General features: G+C 41.4%; 1 protein-coding gene across 11 annotated transcripts in view; it reads left to right on the top strand.

Annotated features, from left to right (window-relative positions):
- Nucleotides 1–25,250, top strand: part of TENM2 (teneurin transmembrane protein 2) — a 2,247,577-nt gene that overhangs the window by 1,730,329 nt on the left and 491,998 nt on the right. The window lies entirely within an intron of this gene.

Below are 25,250 nucleotides of genomic sequence, written 5' to 3'. Positions count from 1 at the left end.
TTTAGGTACTTAAACTCATTCTATCCAGCCATACTTTAAGAATACTTCTTTGCTTTAGTATGGTACTGCTTTTTATTTTTAATATATTCTGTCTGTGCTGCTTAACTGATTCTGTTTATTGTTGTTAAATCATACATACAATTGGAAATCTATATTAACTACCTTGTTACAGGTACAACTTTGTTTTAGAATGTCAGGAAGGAACCCTGAAAACAAGAAACAGGTGATAAAACTAGCACAAAAGGTTTGGTTCTGTCAGGATCTTCCTTTCTTCTTTAGGTAATGTCCAGTAGGAGAATATGGCCAACAACATGACTTTTTTTTTTTAAATAAGCTGAGATGAGCTTTGTATTTATTACTGTTGAAAGTTATCAAGAAAGTTAAATATCTCCTCAACATTTGTGGCATGCAATCCAAGCACTTGCACTATTAGAAAATAATGTATAGATAAGAATATAACTTGGTCCAAACAAACAAACAAAGCCTTTAGCCTTTCTCCAGGTGACAAGAAAGCCCCCTTTATCTCTGGGCCTTCTTAGAGGTGAGATCTGCTGGATTTCAGTCTGCTTCCTGCCAGCAAACTGCTCCTTTCCAGCTTGAGCTCCTGACCGTTTCTCCCCTTGGGCTTTTAAATGCCAGGTAATCACCCACAGCTGGGCTCTAACTGCAGGGCTGTCTAGCTCCTTTAAAAAGACAGACTACCCTGTTATACCAGATTAAAGAAAGCAGTAGCAAAATCTGTTGTGACTTTTCTTCATTTACCTACCACTCTCATTTTTTCTCATCACTGACAGAATGTTCTCCTTTAACCTCTCCACATTCTTCAGTGACCCTGTGCCTCCCATCTCCTGATATGTTTTGGTCCCTACTTTTATACATTCTCAAGTTCTCAGTCCCTTTCTGTCTACTCAGATTTTCTTCATACAATATAAGCTTGTTTTAATGTTTCTCATCCTAAAATAAATACCTTTGACCCTTCAACCTACCACGCCATTTTCTACTTGCATTCATTTCTCAGTTCACTGACTTGATGGCTGCAACTGCTAGTTGGAGTTCCTCTCCTCCAGTTGCTTTCTAGAACTCCTTCAATCCACCTTTGATCTCTTAAAATCTATTGAAATGCCCTTTTTTTCTTTTATAGCCCTAATCATTTTTATGATTTTTATCAGTTGTCACTTGATTCTTGTTGCTTCTTAAGTTGTTCAGTCACTGCTTTGACTGCAGTCAGGATAGCCTGTGCTGACGTTCAGATCACCTCTACTCCATTCCTATTTCCTTGTGTGGTGACAAAACTTGTTGCTTGTCTTTATAACTTCTTTGACCATTAGTTGTCAGGCTGACCAAGATATCCTTACTATTTCCTTTTGCTCTAGTTATTTCTGAGCAACTTATCAAACAAGAGCAAATTGTGGCTTGGAGGAACATTGTCTATGCAACTGCAGCTTGGTCACCTTGTAAATGTGCATTATGATGCAGTTTTGTTTACTTGATAGTGCATTTTCTGCGGGATCCCTGCCTTTCCCAGTATACAGGATGGTCCTCCACTAAAAATGAATCAGGGTTGTATAATAAACAAAACTGTTGTCTATATGACCCTTGCCTCATTTGTGGCAGATGCTGAGAAGTATATTGTAAAAGAGGCAAGGTATTACATTCTCCCAGTATAGGTAGATGAATATTGTCCTGGAGAATTTAATTTGATTTGTGGTCTGAAGAGTAGTTCTAGACAAGTTACTCAGACTACACTTTTCAGAGGTGATCATTAATTCTGCGCGTCTGTGCAAGTCCGTACCTGAAGAGAATAGGATCTGATTTACTGAAATGTTAGGCTTTCTCAACTATAAATACAATTGGTATTTGAGTCTTGAAAATGTAAAGTTATATATAATATTAAATGTAAAACAATATACCTTAATTCACCTCTAATAAAGTAGGGTGTTGTAAAAATGAATCTGTTTGCAAAGCTCTCAGATTATGTAGAGATAAGCACCGTATGAAATCAAGAACATGGTTTGAACAATGGATCATAAATAAAAAGTATGGGCTACACATTGAAAAGTAATGATAAAACAAAGCAGATAGCAGTTCGTTAAGGTCAGGAACAGGTGATAATTCAATCTTCTGTTCTATGCACTAAATGTGGCAGAGATCCTTAGGGAAAAATAGTCTGAGACCAGGTAATTAAAGAATGTGTCATAATGCGTGTACAGAAGGTGACAGAATTAAGGTGGTATGCCTGTCTCCTAATTTATGTGCACTTCATTTTGCAACCATCATGATGTTCATTTAATGTGTTGTGTTTTTGTGGGTGTGTGTTTTGCATTCTGGCTGCTGACAGACATGGGGAAAAAAAGTACTTTACTGGAAGCAGCAGCGTGTTAGTTTGACTTGGCTCTGCAGAGTCTGTATAGATCGCGTGCTTCAGTGGCACTTTTTGGTGCTTTTATCTCAAGCTTATTCAATCGTCTTTTAGATAATAGCACCAAAAAAGCCTCACTGAAGCGCCTGATCTAAACAGATGTTGGATGAGCCGGGTCAAACTAATGTGATGCCTCTTCTGGGCATGTGCTGGGCTTGGCTCAGGGGCACATGGAGTTTAAAGTAAAGCACCATTTTATATATATACATATATAAGCAGCCTCTGTGTGTATATATTGCAAATATATAAATCGAGGTCATGGAACACATCCAGTGATCTCTGAAATTGTGTAGTACCATTCCAGTATTAAAGATTATTTTTAATAGTTATAATTAAGTGTGTGGTATGTATATGTGTATGTGTATTTGTAAGTACATATGCATATTTTCTACATAAATATATGCAAACTCAGATGTATTTGGTGACTTACTGTGACAGAGAGCCGGAGGCTCCTGTTACTCACAGGGCAGGCTGTAGCAGGCTGACCTTGCTGGGTGGCACCAACAGATAAACTAAGTGCAGGGAGAAGGAGGCAGGCTAGCTGTCAGGCCTGTGGGTGGCAGTAGGGATAGAAGGTAGCCATAAATAGCCCATAAGGCAGCTGGTGCATTGGGAACAAATGCAGCCAGGAGGGTCCCACTTAGTGCTTATGGGGCAGGACTGGGATCAGCGGGGTCCAGGAAGAACCTGCTGCCAAAGAATAGTTGAGGGCTCACTGTGGGACCCTGGGGCAGCCTCCCTTTTTTTCAATCAATTCATTCCATCAAGGCATGGCGATAGGAAAGAGAAGGTGTGCAAGAGGCCAGAGTTAGGCAGCAGCTGCGTGGCCACCAGGCCGTGTCACGACCACTCATGGGGCCTAGTCCTGTCATATTTACAAATTAATAACACTTTATCTAGTTTCAATGACCTTTTTTCTGAGTTGTTAATAAATTGTTCCTAGAATAAAACTCTCTTTCTCTGAGGGAAGAAAGAAGAGTGGATTTTCTTCTCCTGCTGTGTTAATACACACACACACACACACACACACACACACACACACACACACAGGAATGCAAACTGCAAAAATATGGGTAATTCGGGATTTGGGGATTTGGTGTGGCATAGCTCTCTAATCTCTCTCGCACAAAATGTAAAATAACCAGTGAAAATAACAAGCTCTTTTCTAGTAATCTTCAGACTCAAGTATTTTCTTTTACCTTTATTGAAAATTATATTTAAACATACTGGACACAGTTCATGCGTATAGTGATCTCATTGATGTCAGTGAAGTAACACCATCAGTGGATTTCATCCACTCTTCTATTTCACTGTGGATTTGAAATGTTTCACTTGCCTTGACCTAGTACAGGTTTGGGGTTTGCTTTTAATGGAAATTCTCTTATGAAGTAGATAAGCAAAAATGTGTTTATGTCCTGGGGCTTCATTATTGATTTTTATAGTAGCCAGTTTCAGATTGACTTTTCTTACAACATGCCATTTTGCTTAGAAATCATCCACTGGAACACATAAACTGTATAACAGAATCTGTATGATTACAAAAAATTGTGAGAATGGAAGAAATTCTAAAAACAGTCTCATCTTTTAGATTCAATGTTATAAGAAAGTGAATTTACAATATATCAGGTGATGTAAATCATAGGGGCAGACATAGTATTTGGATAATATTTTTGTCTTGGAAACACCAGCATTGGAACTAATTTACAAAATTTGTTTGAGAAACAAAACAGATTGCATGTTGCAAGACAGAGCTGCTGGCAAAATACTGTATCGCGTCAGATTTGTACAAACCTATCTCCTGTGTATTGCACCATGTCCTAGAAAACTGGAAACCATGAAAACAAGTGCTCATATTTTAAGGAACTGGGTGACAGCTGATAAAAATATAGCATTTTCTGTGGCACTTTATACATAAAGCTTCCACCTTAAAGCAAGCTAATTTGATAGAATAAGTGGTAATTTTTAACACAAGCAGTGACAAAATAAACACCATCTGTTAGTGTTGACTTTTTCCACACTATTCTCATGCCGGGTGATTTTATTTCACTTTTTTCAGAAATAGTTAATGACACATCTGGTATGTAGTGAAGGTGCACTTTGGGTGATTAAATGTGGACATAAGTTTAGAGAAAGTAGTAATGAAAACTGTTTTTCAAGACATTGAAGAAATCCTAAACAACTGAAAAGGGCAACTTAAAAATATGCCTATGCTAATTTCCTTTTTATTATATAGTGTGCATTATTAAGACAAAGAATAGATTAAATATTTACAGTAGATCCTGTCACTTTCTCTCCTCTATATCTTCCTGTGTCACATTTGATAGTACAGTCTTATTTTTGATCTTCAGAGTAGGTCATCTATACTTGTCATTTATATCCTAAGCTATGCAATCTTTTCAGGAAATACCAAGATCACTTGTCTTCACAGTTCCAATAACATCTTTTCTGCAGTATAAGTAAATAATGAGCTAAACCATGTCAAGCATTCTGTATAAAAATAAATATTCTGAGAAATGGAATCTTTACATTCATACAGCACAGAGAGTATCTCTTTATTTGTATAATTCTTCACTGAGAATACTGGGACTTAGCAAGACCACAGTACAGGGACCAGACAAGTGAGATGGTAAAGCGTATATCATAAAGAACTAATGACAAGGCAGCAAGCTCCCAACTGAAGAGGGAAAGAGAGTAAGAGGTAGAGAAACAGCATTCTTATTGAAATTATCTTAATGTTTTAAGATAATGGGACACACATTAATGACTAAATTATAGTAGAACATCTACAAAGTTACTGTAATATCCACATATTAGCAAATTAATCTTTATTAAAGATGATGACTACCAAGCATACACGTGATGACAAATCTATTATTTTAAATAATTATTTTGTACCTGAATGATTTATAAAAAAAAAAAAAAACAGCTGTTTCATGAATTTCACTAAGTTGCCGGTAACTTGTATGACCTCCTTATTAACAGAGGCAAGTTCTGAGCCATGGCAAGAAATCTAGGGTTTCATTTGGAAGTCAGTGAAAAAGTAGCCATCTGACTTCTGGTGATATTCTAGAACATGATACTGTTATTGACTGTGAGTGAAGTCGGAAGGAATGTGTAGCCATTTTCTACTTCTCGATAGATCCTGATGATCTCCTTTCCTTTAATTCTCCCCCTCTCTCTCCTCTCCTTCCTTTCACTCCTCATACACATCCACCCACACAAACACACACACTTACTTTTGAGGTATACCCTGCCTCAAAAGTCTCACTGAACCTTCTCCAATTCTCCAATTCTCAAGCTGGCTTTGTGCAGGATCATATGGCACTTACGGATAGAAATCAGATGAAATTTGGGAAAATATTTTTCTACAACACATCCCAAAAATGTTGAAGTAGGCTTGGCTTGCCTAACTTTTTATCCTGTTCTGAGTATAACAGGTTGTTGCTGTACTCGTAGTAGCTAATGCAGCAGGAACTGCCTTCTTTGTACCCCCAGACTTTCATTAGGTGTATGTTGCAAGACAGTGGTGGTGCCTTCTCAGCCTCCCCACATTTTGCCAACACTGTTCCTATGTCTGTATTTTAGGGAAAGCTATAGTTAAGCCATGGTAAGGTAGAACAGTGGTTTTCAAATGGTGTTCCATGGAACCCTGGGGTTCTGTGATAGGTCATCATGGGTTCTGCAAAGAGATTGGCAATAATGGCAGAGGGGGCTGGGAGATGGTGCGTCCCCATTGCCAGGGCAGGTCGCCTGGCTCTGTGTCAGCTAGCAGGATAAGGGTAGGGATTCTGTGACAGAAATAGTGATATGAAAAGGTTATGTTAGTTTAGAAAATTTGAAATTCATTGATATAGAGAGATAAGGGAAGTATAATGGATAAAGGATGTCTGGGTTTGAGTATAAGGGATGAAAAGTAAGGTACCTGGGAAGAGAAAGGAAGACATTGTTTGATTATGATGATGATTTTTTTAAGGGTGAGCATAAACAGGGGTGTAAAGAGGGGAAAATATTTACCTCAAGCAGAGCTGGCCAACTTCAGTGCAAATGTGGACTGCACATGGTGCCAGCATGCTGCCATGCAGTCCACACACTGGGACTCCCCCATCCCAAGCTGCATGGGTCCTATGCAGCTGCTTCTATGATCTAGCTCTCTGTGTAGTAGCAGGAGATGTGGCTTTATGGGCCCACCCTGTCCTAGTGTATACTGCATAATGCATCACCAACCGAAGTGAAAGATGTTTGAGACAGCTCCCTTTTTTAAAATCATTTATTTCTTTGGGTGGAGAGAGGATTGGCTTTAGAACTCTTTCTCATTTTCCCAACTTTATTTGAGGGCTAGATATCATGGAAATGAATGAGATAGTTTGGATAAATTAATTCTACCTCAAAAAGATTGGGGTTTGTATTTCAAGGGCTTCCCTCTAGAAGATTCTGAACCCAATCCAAATTTACCTTGTAGGCTTTACCATTTAGATGTTATGCCCTAGGAGACTGATGCAAATTGACAGAATTAAGTGTCTTGATCCCTATATCATGAATGGGGAGACCTAGGTGTATCCAAAGAATGATCCAGAGAGTCTAGGTTCTAAGGGGGAAGGTGCAGAGGACTGGGCAATAAGAAATACTAGATGTAGGGATGTGTCACAACTTCCACTCCTTCTCAGAGCTCAAGTGTCTGACTCCATGATGCCGACACTGGCAGCGATCCCTCACAGTCGAGCATAATCACTCCCAGCCAAATGAGTCCATTAATGGCTAAGAAGGCTGATCCCTGAGCCACAGACTCTCTGACTGACACCACAGGTGGTGGTTAAAGGAAGGGTTGAATTGCAGATTTCTCAGTCTAGTTTCCTTTTATTCTGTTTCTCTCATGTTGTGCTTCCAGGGCAAGGCAGTTTTCCTCAAAGTGACATGCACCTGCTCTCACAAGGCATCACCATGTAGCCCTGTCCCAGGCTAGTTTTTCCTAATTTATTATGTCAATACCACACTTCTTAACATTCTCCTTGAAGATGTCCTTGAAGTGTTTTCTCTGGCCCCCACATGTCCTTTGTCCTTGGCTGAAAATAAAAGTTGTTTTGGTAAATGTACGTCAGGCATGTACACACAATGCCTTGTCCACTGCAGCTGATATTGAATAACCAATGCTTCTATGCCGGTAGTGTTAGCATTGGTAAAGACACTGGCATTTGTGTGGTGATCCTCCCACTTTATGCCAAAGTTCTTCCAGAGGTAGCTCTGGGGATGGCATTCCAGGCTTTTCAGGTGGTCTCTGTAGGTCACCCAAGCTTCACAACCATAGAGAAGAGTTGGGATTATCACAGGCTTGTATAATAGGAGCTTTGTTCAAGTCCTGATGTCATGATCATTGAACACATGATGATGCAGTTTCCTGAAGACACAGCTAGCCATTAGATCCTATACTGGGTCTCCTCATCAATGTTGGCCACCTTTGAGAGGTGGCTGCCAAGATGCGCAAAGTCTTCAACATTCTCCAGCTCCTGTCTATCAATGAGGATCTTTGCCAAGGGAGTTAACTGGCCTGGAGCAGACTTGTGAAGTATCTTTGTTTTTCCAATGTTAAAGATCAGTCCTAGGCACTAGTATGCTTGGGAAAAGCAGTTCAGGGCCATTTGTATGCCCTCCACAGTAGGGATCCTGGTTTTCTCTGGGGAAAAAAGAAATCCCCAATTTTTGGATTAAAAAAGAAACCCCAAATCCACATTTTTCCATGATTAAAATGAAACATCACTAATATATATATGGTGGTGTTTCATTTTAATCACATAAAAATGGGGATTTTGGGTTACTTTTTTTTAAACTGAAAATTGAAGATTTTTTTATCAAAGAAAACCAGGATCCCTGATCATCAGCATACTGAACTTCCACTGTTGAGGTTGATGTAGCTTCGATTTTGGCCTGGAGGTGGGAAAGATTGACAAGGTTGCCATCCATCCTGTAGTCAGTGCCAATGCCATGTGGCAGACAGTCATGAATGAGCATCTTGATGACCGTAAGAAAGATGGAAAACAGAATGGTGCAATCATGCAGCCCTGTTTGATGCCAGTTCAAATGGCAAAGGGCTCCATAGTGGAGCCACTGCATAGGATGGAGGCAGTCACCTGGTCATGAAGAAGTCTTAGGATTGTGGTAAATTTCCCTGGGCAGCCAAACTTCCATAGATCTTCCATAGAGCCTTATGGTTAACAGAGTCAAAGGCTTTGGTCAAATCAATAAAGGCTATATACAGTTCCTAGTGTTGTTCTTGGCATTTTTCCTGGATCTGCTGAACTGCAAAAATTATGTCCATGGTGCCTCTCAATGGTATGAAGCCCAGTTGAGACTCAGGAAGGATTTCCTCAGTAAGAGGAAGGAGTCGATGCAGCAGAATTTGTATAAGGATCTTCCCAGTAATGGAGAGGAGGATGATACCTTGATAGTTTCCACTCAGACTTATCTCCTTTTTTAAAAATGGTGACAATATTGGCAGTCTTTAGGTCAATGGGAATTTCCTTACTGTTCCAGATTTTAAGAAACTGCATGGAACTTATTGGTCATAGTTTTCCCCAACTTTGAAGACCTCATCTGGTATGCCATGAGGGTCAGATGCTTTTTTGCTCTTCATCTGTCTTATCACCTGGTAGACTTCTTCAGAGGTTGGTGCACTGGAAAATGCTTCTCTTACTGGATGCCGTGGGATATATTCAATAGTTTTATCAGTCACTGTTGATTTTCGGTTCAGGAGCTTTTGGTAGTACCCCATTGGTTTTTGATAGACTCATCTTTAAGGAGTGTACTGCTGTCTTCAGCACTAAGTATGGCAAGTCTGCAAGAAATTGGTCCATACACAGTCTTGATTGCACTGAAAAAGCTCCAAATGTCATGACTGTCATCAAATTGTTGGATTTTTTTTCACCTTCTCTTCCCACCATTTGTTCTTGGTTTCTTGAATTTTCCTCTCAGCATCAACTTTAAGCTCTCAAAAAGGTCCATGCTTCTGACTGGATGTAGGATGCTTTTGCCAGCACAGTGTGTGCCTATACATGTGCAACAAGGCTACTCTGATATGCTGTAATTACAGCATGTTGAAGCACACTCAATTGATTCTGCTGGAGGATGGTCATCATTGCACTCCAGTAGACTTCAGTGCCATATGTATCGGCATCCACACACTGAAAAGTGGTGGTGGGGGCACTTTAACATAAGTTCATTCGATGAACTTTAGTTAAAAGGTGGGGGCACTTGAACATAAGCTCATTTGATGAGCTTTAGTTAAAGCACCCCCACTGCCACTTTTCAGCACAAGAACACTGATGCACATGTTGCTCCAGGTGCTTGAATTAAAGCAACTCTCAGAGCCACTCTAATTAAAACCTTCCCTCTCCCCCCCCCCCCCCCTTTGCTCCTGGAACATGTCTATAAACCCAGGAAGCTTTTCTCTTCCAATTGAGAAGAGCTTTGATCTTAGCATTGTTTTTCATCAAGCCAATCCTGATGGCATCGGGTAATAAAGCCTATTGATTATGTGCAAGCCTCATGAATGGACTTCTTTAGAGCTTGCAAATCTTTCTCAACACCAGTGTTTTATCATTTTCAATCCTAAGATTGGAGAGTTTTTTGCTGAGATGTGTTTGGAGGGTTATTTGATTTCTAGGGGTCTGAAGGCATTTCATGTACTGTCTTTGGACTGATTTGGGCTGCTTTTAATGTTTTAACACAACCCTGTTGGATGATTGATCTCACTAAACAATGATCACTCCAACACTCATTGGCTTATCTCATGACACACATGTATGGATGTCTTTTAGATTATGCTCTGTTATGATGACGTAGTCAAGGAGGTGCCATTGTTTCGAGCAGGGGTGTTGCCATGTTGTTTTGTGCGTGTCGTGTTGTCTGAAGATAGTGTTACTAATGACAAGGTCATGTTCCACACATTTACTGAGTGAAAGGATGCCATTGGAATTGACCTTGCCCACTCCTTCCTTCCCAATGGTGCCGCTCCACATGTTAATGTCCCAGCCAGTTCTCGCATTGAAGCCTCCAAAGAGGATGATCTTTGGAATTAAAATCAAGATTTCAGCAAGGTCAGCATAAAACTCTTCGTTCTTTTTTTTTTCCTTGGTGTCAAGTGTTGAGGCTTATGCATTGATAATGTTAGTGAACAAATTCTTTGTCATTTGGAGGCAGAGAGTCGTGAGGTGCTTGTTAATGCCAACAGGGAATTCAATCATTCGGCTAGCAATCTGGTTCTTAATGGCAAAACCAATGCCATGTATTCACCTGTCTTTTGCAAATTTCCCTTTCCAGAAGAAAGCGTACTCATCCCTGTTCTCCCTCAGTTGGCCTTCATCTGCATATCTAGTCTTGCTGAGACCAGTGATATTGATGTTGTATCACAAGAGTTTTTGGGTGAGAATAGCTGTTCTGTATTGAGGTGTATCACCAGTCAGGTCATCTAGTAGGGTTTGTACACTCCAGAATGCAAAAGACAGTTTTGTATTTCAACTGCAATTTGAGTGACCCCCCTGAAACTGGCTATCCAGTCAGGTAAGGTAAAGTGGGACAGCATATGTTTGGGACACCTTTTCTAATCCCCTCCCCATGTGGGGTGAGCTAAGGGAATCTTAAAAAACATTGCTCAGTCACAATCACAGCTGCCAAATCACCCTCTTGCCCCATATCAAGGATGAAGCAACCATCATGCAACTGCTGTCTGCATGTGGATCCATGACTGGGGACTCCTGGTGATCATCTGTCCCCATCACCACAGGACTTTGTAGAAGGTATGGGCATTGGTACTGGTTATTATAGTAGATGTTGGACCAGTAGGAGAAGCCTACATGTGATGTGTTTTATGTGAGGAGGCCATTGTAGCACTGGCAACCATATGGATCTTGGTAGAGGATAAACCTGTGTCCAGTGGCAAGGAGCTCCAAGACAAATGTGGTTACTCTTCCATTGCAACCTTCATCTGCCTTTGCAGCCATTGAGAAGTTTGACTTCTGTACCCACTTGCTCTACCACTGAGATCTTTGTGTTGTGTTGGACTGCTTTTTGTCTGGTACCCCAACTTTTGTCCTTACTGCCATGGGTGATCTTACCAGGAGTACAATACTCCTTATGGTGTTGCTCTTAGGGTCATTTGGTATATGCAAGTGTCTCCACTTCTTAAAGTGGCAGGCTATGGAGAGGGCTTAGATGCCTTAGTGATCTGTGGATCCAGGTTATCTAAAAGGGAGGATAGTCTACCTCCTTTCTACCTTCCTACCTCCCTGACAGCAGCATGGGTTAACCTGAGTTACACGTACTTCTTAGCCTGAGAGAACTCAAACCTACATTTCCCATTCCCATTCCCTAGCCATGAAGCTGCAGAATGAGCTGGTGGAAGTATCTTCCTCTCCTCCTGTTTAGGCTGGCCCACTGGGCAGCTAGGAGAGCAAGATTCAATGGGCCAAAAGGCAAACAAACAAGGAGAGCCTGACAATGAAGAGGAAATTTCCCAAAGAGGGGAAAATTCTGGGTTCCAGCCTCTACTGCCAGGATAATTTCTTATTTTTAACCATTGACTATGTAATGTAACATTTATAAGTACCATGAACACAGAGGACTCTCAACACTTATCAGGCCTTAGTGAGTTTTTGTAGATAGATTATATATTGGACAGTTTTTTTAAGTGAGGAGCTTCTAGGGTTTACTCAGAGAAGAAATAATGAATTAATTTGATAAACTTAAAGACTGTGTATGAGTAGGAACTTTAAAAAAGGTAGTTTGTTACTTAGATTTTGCATTCCTGAATTCAGGAAGTATTTGACATTTCTTTCATGTTGCACTTCACAATATTATTTTAGCCTAAATTCTATGATCTCTGGTTATCTTATAAAAGCTCAGAGTGGGTCTTTAGTTTCATCAGAAGCAAATTTCTTGTCAAAGTGGTTCTTTCTACATTAAGTATGAGGTCATTTATTTTGCAGCTATGATATCTAAGTTTGTCAAGGATTGTCTGAATTTTTTTATGGGAACTGAAGGCTATCTGTAGGGCTTTACTTTTGGAACTATTGAAGGCACCATATTGAAAGGTATTATTGCTGTTGCAAAATGGAAAAGAGCTCTTTATTCTACTCTACAACAAGGAGCAATATGATAGCCAGCCCTGTATAGAACTTGCCTTCTCAACCTTCTATAGCTTGTCTGGGAGCCAGCCATAGTCAGAGTCCTTACTCTGAAAAGTCAAGTGTTAGTTGCAGCACTATAGCTCTAATGTTTCCAATTTGTATATGGCCTAATCTGAAGCTTATTGAGATAAATGGAAGGTTTTCCACTCGTTCCAATTGGTTCAAGCCCTTATGAGTAGGGTGAGTATTGGTAAAAACATTTTTTTTCCAGTGAAACTTCTGTACACATGGTTTTGGTTTTTAATATCTTTATCCAGTTTGATTCTCAATATTTTTTTTTCTTTTAGGCCAAAGTTGGAGAAAAAGACAAATCTTAGTAGGATATAAGAATATTTTTACTGTGTGGTGCTAATAGTCTTAATTATTCAGATAAGAGAAGAATCCTAATAGATCAGACTGACTAACCTCACTGGATTTTTATCTTTACATCTGAGAGGATATTCTTGATAACAGTTGGTCTTGGAATGCACCTGTATCATAAGTTTATGCATAATGTATATAGTGGATGTTAATCACTTTGAGTTCATCCCATATTCCTGAGCAATGAGAATGATATGCTGTTTTGCATAAGTTTAATAGTTATATCAAATATCTTTTTGACTTGGCCTAACCTGTATAAACATAGAATTTATGAATTATCTAAACCTCTTTGAAAGATAGCCTCATGTTTTATGTGTATTATCATTTTTATGTTAATTTGAAACACTTTTCAAATTGCTTTGCATGGAATTAGGGTAGAGAATTGCTTTTTTCATATCCATTATGTACTTTATTAAACTTGAATAAGGAAAGAGAAAAGAATGAACTATGTTTTTTGTCTTACTCTGACTCATATAACTGTGATAGAATGATGATCATCCCTACCTTGAGTTTGAGCATATGCATTCAAGGGGAAAGCAGTGTTTGCAAAATCATCCTAGTGTTAGGGACTTTTCTTTGTAGATGTCTGCTAACTTTCTAGAATACATACACTGTGAGGGATTTTTCTTTTGCTGTAACAGCTATTGGAAATACCTTGTAAATAATGTGCTCTACAGCAAACTGACCTAAGTTTTGTGGAAAATGTCTTGAGTTCTGTGCCCCAGTTAAGTCAAATGAAGTTGAAATAGTTATGAAATTTAGAAAATTTGGCAAATAATAGGAAAAATAAATAATATTGGTGCAGTATTTCCATTATTCCTTTTGAAAGTGAATTTCCTGCAAATGTTAGTTTTAGAGTATTTTTTCTGCTTATTCCCACTACTTTTCTATTTAATGATTTTACAGCTTGAAAGCCTCACTTGTCTGCTTGCTGCCAAAAATCCAAATGGATTCTGTTTTTCTCAGGTACCAGAAAGCCTCGTTGCTGCATACCCATCTGGTAAAATCTTCCATTTTGCTCTGACAGTTTCTGCAATGCAGTTACTCATTGTCAATTCAGAATCGTACTGCTGTCCTCAGCATAGGCGCTGACTTTTATTTTTGCTGGGGGGGTGCTAAGATGATGGACACATGGAAAGTCTTATGCATTTCAGGTGACATCCCTCTTCCTGAGGTGGGCAGAGACCTCAGGCCTCCATGTACTTGGTACCTCTGGTCCTCACTCTCTCAACCCAAGAGATATTCAGCACCTTAAGGGATTAAGCAGTGGATTTGGATTCTGAAATTATGCCTGTAGATGGACATTAGGTAAAAATAAAACTACTGTACCTTCTTGGGAAATATATATATGTAAATGCTAGCTATTGAAAGCCAGCACTAAATGGCTGGGACAGGAACTGAGGACTGACCCTGTCCTTCAGTTTGCTTCATAGTACATACCAAGCACTGCTGTGTCCTCCTTACAAAGTGCGTTTCTTAAGCACTCCCCATTTCAACCATTATTAGCTTCTGTTCCCCTTAGGTGATCCCTAATTCAGTTTAATCCACTAGCTTTGCAAATTTATTTTAGGCAAATCTCTGTTGAACATTATGGCTGCTTCATTCGCTTTGCTCTCAGCAGTGTCAGTGTCTGATTCTTTACGTCACACAATTCAGTCATAGGCAGCTGAATGATTCCCCTGTTCTCCCAAGCGCCTCCCGGAGTAACAAGGAATAACAGCCACTAGTTGACTGAGAGTAGGTTCAGACTAGACATCAGGAGGCACTACTTCACAGTCAAGGTGGTCAGGATCTGGAACCAGCTTCCAGGGGAAGTGGTGCTGGCTCCTACCTTAGGGGTCCTTAAAAGGAGGCTTGATAACTACCTAGCTGGGGTCATATGAGCTTAACTTAGTGAGGGTCATATGAGCCCAGTATTCATTCCTGCCCAGGGCAGAGGGTTGGACTTGATGATCTGCTCAGGTCCACTCCGACCCTACATCTATGAATCTATGATTGCTCAGAGCTCCAGTATGAAACTGGAGATAGGCCTGTTGAAAGTTCCTGGGTTAGGGTCAGAGGGGAGAGCAACAAGGGTGATGTCATGGTGGGGATCTGCTATACATCACCAGACCAGGAGGAAGTGGTAGATAAGGCCTCTTCAAACAGATAGCGGAAGTTTCCCAATCACAGGCCCGGGTTCTTATGGGAGACTTCAATCATCCTGACTTCTGCTGGGAGGAAAATGCAGTGTGCAGGTAATCCAGGAAGCTTTTGGAGAGTGTTGGAGACAACTTTCTGGTGCAAGTGCTACAGCAGCCAACTAGAGACCATGCTCTTCTTGACCTGCTGCTCACAAACAGGGAAGAATTGGTGGGGGGTTTAGAACTGGATGGCAACTTGGGTAGCAGTGACCATGAGATTAATTGACTTTAGGATCCTGAGAAAAGGAAGGGAGCAGAGCAGCAGAGTAAGGGCCCTAGACTTCAGAAAAGCAGACTTTGACTCACTCAGGGAACTGATAGGCAGGATCCCCTGAGAAACCAGTCTCGGGGGAGAGGAGTCCAGGAGACCTGGCTGAACTTTAAAGAAACCTTACTGAGACTGCAGGAACAAACAATACTGATGTGCAGGAAGACTAGCAAGTATGGCAGAAGACCATCTTGGCTTATCAGGTAACACTTCAGTAAGCTAAAATCACAAAAAGGAAGCTTATAAGAAGTGGAAACTTGAACAAAAAGCTATGGAGGAGGAGTTGTTGTGCATGCAGGGATGTAGTCAGGAAGGCCAAAGCATAGTTGGAGTTGCAGCTACCAAGGGATGTGAAAGATAACAAAGCCTCTGCCCCCCAGCCCTGCTGCCCTGCTGCTCCTGCCCCCAGCCCTACTGAGGCAGTGCACCCCTGTGTCTTCCCCACTTCAGGCACAGAGGTGACAGTAGGGCTATGGAGACTGGCGCAGCTGTTTGCAGCCAGCCTGGGCTCTGGGCAGCTGCAACAAGCAGCGGGTAGGCTGCAAACAGCTGCGCCGGGGTCCATGGCTCTGGCATCAGCTCCATGCTGGCAGCGACTGCATGGACACCTCAGAGTGGACAGCAAGTCAGCGCAGCCTGCCCCAAGGTGCCTATGCAGTCGCCACCAGCATGGAGTTGATGCTGGAGCGGTGGAGCCTGGCGCAGCTGTTTGCAGCCTGCCCACTGCTTGCTGCAGCTGCCCAGAGCCCAGGCTGGCTGCAAACAGCTGCGCCAGGCTCTGGAACCCAGTCACCAGCTCTGTGCCAGGAGCTGGGGAGAGACTGGGGCTACACTGCCTCAGGCCCCTCCCCCACTGCCCGCTCCAACACGTGGGTGCGCGCATGGGTAGGGAGCTGCTACCAGAGCCAGGAGCCTGGCACAGCTGTTTGCAGCCTCCCAGCTGCAACCAGCAATGGCTCTGGGTAGCTGCTGCCAGCCAGGAGCCCAGTCTGCTCCCAGCAGGCAGCTGGGATGCTGCAAGCCCTGCTGGGAGTAGCCCAGGCTCCATCGCTGGCAGCAGCTACCCAGAGCTGGGGCTGGCCATGGCATGCCAAGCAAAATGGCCTCGCATGCCATGCTCAGCATGCACCGTGGGGGTTGCTGACCCCTGCATTTCACTGAACTTCCCAGAACTTTGCTCAAAAAAACAGGCACATCCATCACACTAGAAAGGTAAGACTACTGATATTCAAATATGAGTTGTGTGCTTTGATTTGTAGAACAAATAGAAGTTTATTAAGTGGTCTGCCAAGACTCTCAGCAATTTTCAATTGGTCTGCGAACCCCCGCCCCCCACCCCACATTTGAGAACCACTGGCTAGGGAAGAGAAGACTGAGAGAGGATTAAATAGCAGACTTCAACTACCTGCGGGGGGGGGGGGGGGGTTGAAAGAGGATGGAGCTGGACTGTTCTCAGTGGTGGCAGATGACAGAATAAGGAGCAATGGTCTTCAGCTGCAGCAAGGGAAGTCTAGGTTAGATATTAGGAAGAATTTTATCACTAGGAAGGTAGTAATACAGTGTTGCCAGCAGGTCACGGTGAGCACTGGTGAGGCCACATCTGGAGTACTGTGTTCAGTTTTGGGCACCCCACTACAGAAAAGACATGGACAAATTGGAGAGAGTCCAGCAGAAGGCAAGAAAAATGGTGAGGGGGCTGGGACACATGACTTATGAGGAGAGGCTGATGGAACTGGGCTTATTTAGTCTGGAGAAGAGAAGACTGAAAGGGGATTTAATAGCAGCCTTCAACTACCTGAAGCAGGGATTGAAGGAGAATAAAGCTAGACTGTTCTCAGTGGTGGCAGATGACAGAATAAGGAGCAATGGTCTCAAGTTGCAGCAAGGGAAATTTAGGTTAGATATTAGGAAAAACTTTCTCGCTAGCAGTGTAGTTAAACACTGGAACAAATTACCAAGACAGATTGTGGAATCTCTGTTGTTGGAGGTTTTTAAGACCTGGCTAGACAAAGCCTTGGCTGGAATGATCTACTTGGGGATGCTCCTGCTTTGAGCAGGGGATTGGACTAGGTGACCTCTTGAGGTCCCTTCCAGCCCTAATTTTCTATGATTCAGTGATTCTAATGTTTGATGAGAAATAGTTTTTCGTTCACTTAAAATATTAAGCTTTGTTTCTGATTTAAAGCATTTATTCAGTAGTTTTTCATTTTAGGTATATTTTTCATCATAACTTAGACCAAGGGTTTATGCAAACTACTACACAGAATAAAGGTAAAGTCTAGGCACTAACAGTATTTGAAAACAGAGATATTTTTTCTTTCTTGTTTGTATCCAAAAAATAGCTTCTTAAGAACAAGGACAATTGGCTTCAGGTAGTTTCAGCAGTTAAAGAAAGATAGACATGTATTGATTTTTATTTTATTTTTGTCAGTTTTATGCCATGTATTATTGATGTTGCTGTTGAGATGGTTCAAAGTTGGTAAAATTCACAGTGTCAGAAAACTGTATGCTGTTTCAAGCATGCACAGTACTCAAAGAAAAATAATTACTTTTGGTCAAAGTTTATAAACCCAGAATAATGTGAAAGAGGTTAAAAAGTAACTTCTCTTAAGGAGAGTTATTGAAAGGACATTCACTAATCCTGTTTTTGTTTGTTTGTTTGTTAAGATATGTACTATAAAATAGTAGCCCTATTACAGACTAGTGGGAATGAAAGATAAATGTTATATAATGCAAAAAAGCAAGTATTTGTTCCGATGTGTGTGATAATTATGTATAAAGCCATTCTCGGGCCTTTCATAAACCCAAAAAATTTAAACAAATGAGAAGCTTGTCAGAGGGGAATTTATTTTTCTTTTACTGTACAATATATATGCCACCTTTCTTTGAAGTTGTTTTACATCACTGTAAAGGTTTATACAAATTCTAACTGTGAATAATTTTATTCACATTCAAGATTTCAAATCAATTGATCAAGTAAAGAACGGAAATAACCCTCCCACTTGAACCATTTTCATTAGTATGCTGGTAAGATTTATATATATATGTATGAGTCAAGTGCCCACTTGATTAAGACATCTGTTCTATGCTAAAAGCTCCAAAGAAGGATAAACTTCCCAACCTAATATGTATAATTTCATGCGTCAAATATATTTACATATGAATGTCACGCATCGTATATATCTATACACATATTACATATATATATACACATATATATACATGTACATATATAGGGTTGGGAGGTTTATACTTCTTTGGAGCTTTTAGCATTGAACAGATGTCTGAATCAAACAGGCACTTGACTCATGGGAATTGGACTGGACCCATGATCTGTTTTTTGAGAGTGTTGGAAAGAGGCTTTGTTATAGCTCCACCTTTTCTGACATGATTTTTTTCTATGATTAAGCTTTTCTGTTATAAAAAATGGTACAAATATAAGCATCCATGTGAAATATGGAGACTTGCAACAAACTCTTCAGCTTTTGTATTAGTCAACCTGTGTTTCAAGAATTCAGGCAGCCTGTTTGGTTTACTAGCTACATATTGCTTCTACCAAAAGTGAAAAGCTTTTTCTTTACACTTCTGTCAAATTACGATGGTAAAATCTTTTTTTTTTAATACAATTTTGTCTTTCAGTGTTGAAGGAAGTTTGTGGGTTGCATACCCATGAGAATTGGTGGTTTGTTGGTTTATTTTTGTTTTTCTCTCACCCCCATTTCTGCCTAGTAAATTTTATAAGCAAAGTATAAGTAAATATTGTATAAAACAACACAACAGGATACAAAAGGTTGCTGTTTTTATGGGAAGTATAAATCTAGGCTCAGTAAAGCAGAAATAAAAAAGTGTTCTTCCCACTAGGGCTAGGAACAGACATACAAAAAGCCTGACCCTGAATTGATTCAGTCTTTGCAGTTAGTCTAACCTAGCTAGCCTGAATCAGTTTGTAACTGCACAGACATCCCAGAAATGCAGGCACATGCCTGCAGTGGCTCAGGCTAGAAGCCGGGGGCACTAGAGCATCCCTCACATCCTTTCACAGTGCTGAGCTGAGGGGGAGTGGCATGACCAGCAGGACATTTCGATTAGGGAGGAGTTCCCCCCATCCTGACCAGCCCAGCAGGGAATTGATAACCCCATTAAGAAAACAACAGAGGGACATTACCAGCTACCTGTTGATTCTGCCTTTGTTGCATTTGCCCTGGCATGGACTGTAGCCAGCATGTGGTCTGCTAGCTAATATTTAGAGGTGTCCTTGTAAAGCAGAGGGGATGGGGGAATCCCTGCTTAGCAAGGAGTGGGGAAGAAAGTGTGGGATGGGGAGCAGGGGGAGGCCAGGCAGATACCTGCAGTCTCTGCCAAGCTCCAGCCAGGGAGCAGAAGGGAGGGGCCAGCCCTGCTGTGGAACAAAGAGCCCTGCCCAGCCCAGAGAGCATGCTGGGATGCTGAAGGAGTCTGGTTTAATTTAAACCAGCAAGAGGTCTGGGACAGACATTGCGTGAACTGGTTTGACCCAAATCAGTTAAGTCTGATACTACATTCAACTAGGATTATCTCAAACCAGTTTCAGCCATTTTCAAACTGTTTATGTGCACTGAACATCTGTTGTTACAAGTCTGAACCAGTTTCTGACCACTTAAACTGGTTTATGTGTAAGGTCTGTCCTAGCCTAGAAGTTCAGCAGGGAAAAAAAAATCTGTTTACTTGTCTTAATTGACACTATATATCTTTCCACAAACACCTCTGCAAGTCTATATGAATTTCCATTATAAAATGATAAAAGCTTCAGATTTTAGTTTGTTCCTGCTGGAGGCATCTGATTGTTGAGATCAAATCAGAACCTGTGCCAGATAAGAATATTTCTCTTCCTTAGTAGATTCTTGCATTCATAGGGAGAGAAAAGTGACTTTTTAAATTATAGTTTTAATAGACATTTTAAAATCAAACCATGGTGTTTCAGTTCCTTATGCAAATTGTCAATCTTTGACGTATTTCCAGCAGACAGAAAGTTATATTTATATTCTCTTTGAGATTGTCTGTCTGTCCATTTCTTGTTTTTTCTTTCTTTAAAATATACTGTAGCCATTTTTATATACTGTAGCTTGTGAAATTTGCTGGATTGACAGCCCTAGATAATGAAGCCCTTTATTAAGCCAAGGAGAAGGTACAACATGAGCAGCAATCCCAGCTTTCCTGCTCCTTCTTGTCAACATGCTTCAGTTCTGTGGACCATTATTATTATTATTTTTGGAGTGGCTACTTCTGTAGGTGACTTGATTACTTACCTTCCATATCCATTCATTTTTGTGATTTTTGCTGAGGCTATCAATGGGATGTTGATTAATAGCCATCGTGGTGGTGATTTTTACAGTGTAGACACTTGACTTCGCTAATAACCAGGTTAAAAACATCAAATTTATTTCACAAAAAGCCACTAAACGGCTATCACATGGTATATGCTTTTGGTCATTGGGAGCCAGTTTTATTTGAACTGGTGATCTAGAGCTGAAAGTTATGGGTTTAGCATGGACAGTCTCCCAAACTACTACGTCCTTGGTATTTTAACAAGTGTCAATGGTAATCTACATACAGCATTGTCATGATAAATACTTGAATTGTATTCAAAAGACTATTGTGAAGGTTACCTTTTGAATTCCTCTCAGCATGTACACACATGCATGCACAGACATGCTTTTGTTCTCATAATTTAATTTGGGGACAAATTGGAATTCTTAATTATTCAAAAGTATTTTCATGCCAGCTGTTATTGGATTAAACAGCATCTATGTTATTTCCTAGCTGCTTATACAGATAGATTAAGTGATGATGGCAAATTATCCAAATCACTTCACTTTAAGAATCCATGATTTTCTCTCTTGCACTGTAATTATTTGCTACATTATGAAATATAGACCCATTATGATGCTGCTGAACTTCGTCAAACTGTATAGGAGAGCATTTTTTTTCCTGGTAGAATATTCATCCATTAATTAATGTCACTTCTGTCTAAGGTGTATTTTGCCTTCAACCCATCAAGAAAGAACATAAAACATAAAAGACATAGTCCTATACTATTCCAGAGGGGGAATAGGCTTTCTAAAGTGAATCACGTAAACTGCTCATAATCAAGGACAACCCTTTTTTAGTGTCCTTTGGTACTTCTTAGCCCTTTTGATACTACCTAGCCCTTTGATACTTCCTAGCCCAGAACTGCAGGAGTTGAGTTACTGACGTGTACTTGACATACTTGAACTGCTTCTGCTTCAGGGACCCATTGTCAAGGCTTCTCAGCTCAATGCAGGGAATGAAAGACACTGAAATTCAATACAGTTCTTCTAGTCAGGCTGTCAGTACTAAGACCCTCTCTCCCATCTCCTAAATTCTCTTCAATGTAAATCTGTATTAAACTGATGAGGTATGTGTTACAACCCCTCTTTTTCTCCATTCCCTTTCCCTCCACCCTTTGCCCTCCGAACAACCTCACATGGACCAACGATATAGGATTCACCTTGCCATATCAAATCATTTGTCCATCAAATCCCAATACATTCAGCTGGCAAGTCACATACATGTCAAAAGTGTTAATAATACACAGCATACCCAAATATAATTGTTCAGCCTTCCTAAATGTAGTTTCTCCTTCACAAGGCAATGCATTTGAGAGTGCTGTTACATAACCATTGAACTATCATTCAAAAAGTCCACGTTCTCTATCTGCATAGCTTCTGCTTCTCAGTATCCACTTCAGAATTTGTCTCTTTCTCCTAAACTGTAGCTTGGATTTGCAGCATGCATGTAAGTATTCCTCTGATGAACAAGTTGTCCAACTGAAACCCCTTTGGAATACCTGCTATTATAAGACACGACTAAAGGAATATAATGGAGTTAGGCACCTCACCACTCAGCCCTGTTTGAAAATTCCAGCCTAATTTCTCCAGCCCAATTTTCCCCACTCCCCCTCAGCTCAACACTGTGAAAGGGAATGAGGGCTGCTCTAGTGCCCCTGGCTTCTAGCCTGAGCCACTGCAGGCATTTTCCAGCCTAATTCCCTACAGTATTATTGGATCCTGATAGTTTCTCATTTCTGAAATGTACTCTTTTGTTTTTTCTTTTCATAGTTTCATATTTTTGTAGTTGGTAGGGTCAGAAGAGACCTGAGTAGATCATCAAGTCCGACCCCCTGCCATGGCAGGAAAAAGTACTGGGGTCAAACAACCCCAGCAAGGTGTTTGTCTAACTTCCTCTTAAAGACCCCCAGGGTAGGAGCCAGCACCACTTCTCTTGGAATTTGGTTCCAGATCCTAGCTGCCCTGACTGTGAAGTACTGCCTTGTGATGTCTAGTCTGAATCTACCCTCTGCCAGCTTGTGACCGTTATTTCTAGTCACTCCTGGTAGTGCTCGGGGGAACAGGGACTCCCCCAATGCCTGCTGGTCCCCTCTGACTAGTTTGTAAATGGCCACTAGATCCCCCTCAGCCTTCTCTTGTGGAAGCTGAACAGGTTCAGGTCCCTTAGCCTCTCCTTGTAGAGCCTGCCCTGCTGACCGCTGATCATGCGAGTGGCCGTCCTCTGGACCCACCCCAAGTTGTCCACATCCCTCCTGAAATGCGGCACCCAGAACTGGATGCAGTACTCCAACTGCGACCTGACAAGTGCTGCATAGAGGGGGAGGATCACCTCCTTGGACCTGCTCGAGATGCATCTGTGGATGCATGACAAGGTGTGGTTGGCCTTCCTGACCGCGTCCCCACACTGTCGGCCCATGTTCATTTTGGCATCAATAATGACTCCAAGATCCTTTTCTGCCTCTGCACTGCCGAGAAGGGAGTTCCCCAGCCTATAGGTATGCTGCTGGGTCTTCCTCCCCAGGTGCAGCACCTTGCACTTGTCAGTGTTGAAACGCATCCTGTTCTCATCCACCCACCCCTGTAACCTGTCTAGGTCCAATTGCAGCCTATTCCTCCCTTCTAGCATGCCCACATCCCCCCACATCTTAGTGTTGTCAGCAAATTTGAACAGGGTGCTTTTTACCCCCTTTTCCAAGTCACTGATGAAGATGTTGAACAGCGCAGGTCCGAGGACCGAGCCCTGGGGGACCCCACTGCCCACATCCCACCAGGTCGAAAGTGACCCATCCACCACCAGTCTCTGGGTGCGGCCCTCCAGCCAGTTAGTGACCCATTTGACTGTGTAGGTGTCGACGCCACAGTCCCCTAGTTTTTTAATGAGAATGGGGTTTTCCTTCATCTAAGAGTATAATGAATATATTCAACTTTTCATTAGTAGTGTGGTAATGTCATTTGGGATTGGTATAAGTCCTAGTCATAAACTTTTACTGTTAAATGTTCACATAACTTTAAAAAAATGAGTTCTAGAAGTTGAACTCATTCTACATTTCACTAGTCTACCTAGCCAATGGAATGCAGAATGAGTTCAACTTCTAGAAACTCTTGCTGTGCTTTAATTATTTATGTTTTTAATAAATAAAACAAGTAAAATGACTTCCAGTAGAACTGCAAAAAAAAAAAAAATGAAAAGAAAGCCTTGCACTTTGCAAGGTCTGTTGACATGAATGGGTATTAAGTGGTCCTGCTTAGGAGGAATATAAACACAGAGTTCTGAGGGAAGCTTTTATTTTGTATATAACCTGTAGATCTGAGAAACATGTTCCATTTCTTTTCCTGCTTTCAAATCCTTCGAGGATAGCTGTTTTCTTGAGCTAGAAAGATGTCTGTGAAACTGTCATCATTAAACTGTTGGTACATTTTAGGAGTGCCCAGCACAATATATGGGGGCTTTCCAAAGAGGATAATTCTGGTTAGGCCAACTTGCTGCTGCTTTTGAGTTAGTGACCTGCTCTCCTTTTATTATCCCTGCATTTGCAAAAAAATTATCTTGCCTGCATTTTAACTCTCCATGCATTACTGTTAGAAGGAGATTAGGCATAGTTTGACCTTCTTGAAATAGTATGAATAGCTGAGCGTATATAGTTTGTACTAGATCAGTGGGGACCAACCTTTTGGGCAGACATGTTAGATTATCCCCAGTCTCTCCAGATGCATCTCTGATCTCTTTCCCTTACCTGATCTGTTGCTCTACTTTCTGCTCCCTACTCTGTGTTCCATGGCCAGTCTCCTTCTCTATTTCCTGTTTCCTTCTTCCTGCCCTGTGCTTCCTGTCTGGTCTCCTGGTCTGATTCTACTTGAAGTATGTACTGCTGTGCTGCTTGACACCTCCCTGATCTTCTGTGTGCCACTCACAGAGGTAGGTTGCCTATGACACTTAGGGCATTTCTGCAAGTTGGTCACCCCAGATATACACAATCAAGCTAGGGGCAGACATTACACATAAACCATTACACATTAAGTGATCAGAAACTGGTTTAAACCTGTAAAAGAACAGACATCCAGTGCATATAAACCAGCTTCAAAATGGGTGAAACCTGTTTGAGATAAACCTAGTTGAATGTCTTATCAGACTTAACTGACTTGGGTCAAACCAGTTTATGCGATGTCTGTCCCAGACCCTTTGCTGGTTTAAGATAAACCAGATACCCCTGGCATCCTGGCAAGCTTTCTGGGCTGGGCTGGGCTGGGCAGGGCTCTCAGCTCCACAGCAGAGCTGGTCACTCCCCTCTGCTTTCTAGCTGGAGCAGGGACAGGCCGTAGCAGACACTGGTGGGCATGGCCCCATTAAGGCAAAGTGAGCAAAGAGGGGGTTAATTCTTCCCTCCTTCCCCCACCACAGCTGGGGTCTGCCTGTTTGCTGGGAAGCAGAGGGGAGGGGACTGCAGCAGTAGCCCCTGCACCTGCCAGATCCCAGCTGCAGGGAAGGGACAGAGGGAG

Source organism: Alligator mississippiensis, chromosome 9 (genome assembly GCF_030867095.1).
Source record: "Alligator mississippiensis isolate rAllMis1 chromosome 9, rAllMis1, whole genome shotgun sequence".
NCBI lineage: Eukaryota > Metazoa > Chordata > Crocodylia > Alligatoridae > Alligator > Alligator mississippiensis.
This window is presented reverse-complemented; position numbering and strand designations above follow the sequence as displayed.